At 37.5% G+C, this 2,502-nt stretch overlaps 1 long non-coding RNA gene across 1 annotated transcript; it reads left to right on the top strand.

Moving 5' to 3' along the window:
- The first annotated feature begins 935 nt into the window (after nucleotides 1-935).
- Nucleotides 936-1,796, top strand: LOC133576198 (uncharacterized). The gene is made up of 2 exons (XR_009811602.2): nucleotides 936-1,260; nucleotides 1,678-1,796. It is a non-coding gene; the product is annotated as an uncharacterized lncRNA (long non-coding RNA).
- Nucleotides 1,797-2,502: the final 706 nt, after the last annotated feature.

Here is a 2,502-nt window from a genome sequence, read left to right as displayed (position 1 = left end):
ATTCAGACTCGGATTTCAGCGGCTTAAGCGATTCAACAGATTACGCATGTATTGAAACGGATGGTTGTAGTGTGGAGGCAGGTAGCGAAAACGAAATTGAAGAAGAAACTGAAGCTATTGTATGAGGGGCCGTTAGGGACATTACTCAGAATTACCTCTTACATACACTACTGAAATGCTCTCACATAAACAACTGAAATCTTTTTCTTTTATACACACTACTGAAACACTCTTATAAACACTACTGAAATGCTCTTACATACACTACTGAAATGCTCTTATAAACACTACTGAAACACTCTTACATACACTACTGAAACACTCTTATAAACACTACTGAAATGCTCTTACATACACTACTGAAACACTCTTATGAACACTACTGAAACACTCTTATAAACACTACTGAAATGCTCTTACATACACTACTGAAACACTCTTATAAACACTACTGAAACACTCTTACATACACTACTGAAACACTCTTATAAACACTACTGAAATGCTCTTACATACACTACTGAAACACTCTTACATACACTACTGAAACACTCTTATAAACACTACTGAAACACTCTTATAAACACTACTGAAACATTCTTACATACACCACTGAAACACTCTTATAAACACTACTGAAACATTCTTACATACACTACTGAAACACTCTTATAAACACTACTGAAATGTTTTTGTCTCACGCACACACACACACCTGGAATTATTTTTCACTAGTATGTATAAACGGATTTCACCTGTGTGTGTGTGTGTGTGCTTTTTACACGTGCGTGTGAGAGACAACAATTTCAGTAGTATGTGTGCAAAGATTTCAGTTATATGTATGAGCGCATCTTACCAGTGTGTGTAAGAGCATCTTACTAGTGTGTGTGAGCGATGTTGCATTCCAGTTCCGGTCACCAATAATCCCTGCCCCTTTTCAGACAAGTTTTTTTTTTTTTTTTTTGTTTTTTTTTAAAGCCAAGTTGTGGACAAAATGTCTGCCAACAAGTCGCTTAACCGAGGTGGGGGCTCCACTTCATAATTTGAGGGCTTCAGCTGAGAATATAAGAACACTTTCAATGCAACAAGGGTCGGGCTGCCGCCGTTGGTCGCCCCTGCAGGACGCGGCACCTGAGCGGCCACACAGGTGCCTTTCTCCTCCCGACAGCCAAGCAGCCTGGAGCAAATGTTACCTTGCGAGTTTGCACCGCACATATGCAACGTTTCAGTTCATGGACATCGGGGCAAGAGGAGGAAAAGGTAATTAGACATTATTTATTTCTAAATGATTGTAGAATCACACGAAATGTAAGGCGACATGGCATTGTAGTGAGCTACAATGGTAACATGTCGAAATGTGAGTCACGTCGTGGTACGTCAGTAGCTGATCAAATACTAATGATAATGGATTACATTTATTTAGCGCTTTTCTATCGACTTGATAAGGGGTCCCCAAACTACGGCCCGCGGGCCGGTTACGGCTTGCCAAAGTCCAACATCCGGTTCGCTGGAGAAAAAAAATGTTGTATTATTATTTTCAATCTGTCTTTTCTAATCCATATTTTGGTGTCCCCTAGCCGCTCAGGCTAATCATATTGTCTAAAAATGCATTTCCCTGTATGACTTATATTGTCTTAGCTGTTTTCATGTGATCTGATTGTTACATTCTTATTTCAGAGTCACCACACAGCTGCATGACCATTTCAACAAAGACGGAATAAACAACCTCTGGATTCATGGAACTTCTCTGCACACAAATATATTAATTGGAATATTCAATAAATTTCACATAGAAACATTGTGATTATTATTTTCAACAGTGTGTTGAAAACAACCTTTTTTGGCTCAGAAAGGTTCCTTATGTCTTATTATTCATATGCTTTCAATACTTGTCGGTGTGTAATTCCAGACATAGATGTAAACATTAATGAGACAACAATGAACATTTTTCAACAAGTGAACCCACTTGAAAATGATGGCAACTATGGAATAGACATTTTCACTTCAATTCTGCACTTTATTCAGTGACCATGGGAATTATAAGGTTTGTTAAAATGTTTTCTTCACTTGTGCAGTGTATTCTGCAAATTAACATTTTGTTGAAACATTTTGTAAAAAATAAATAAATAAGGAACCTGTTATACAGACCTGTATGAAGTTGCCCACTTTATTATTGCAAATATCAAAATAACACTGCAATACGTTTGTGCTGTGAACATTTATGTTTCTACCGTTGAGGTTTTTAAGTTATTTTAAAATACATGTTCTGACTAGTAATGTCATCCAGCCCCCATTATCACACACACTTTGTCAAAATCTCCCCAAACGTTTGTGAACACAATGTTTTTGTTTGTGATTATTGTATTTAGGTTTGGGGCTAGGTGTAAATATTAACACATTAACTTAAACTATAATTTTGGACCCAAAAAATATTCAGCACAAACAATTGGGACACGTTTGGGAAGATTTTGAGGAGGTGGGGAGGCTGGATGACATCACCAG

This window comes from Nerophis lumbriciformis, linkage group LG03 (assembly GCF_033978685.3).
Source record: "Nerophis lumbriciformis linkage group LG03, RoL_Nlum_v2.1, whole genome shotgun sequence".
Taxonomy (NCBI): Eukaryota; Metazoa; Chordata; class Actinopteri; order Syngnathiformes; family Syngnathidae; genus Nerophis; species Nerophis lumbriciformis.
The sequence above is the reverse complement of the archived record's forward strand: the minus strand, read 5'-3'. Positions and strand labels throughout refer to the sequence as shown.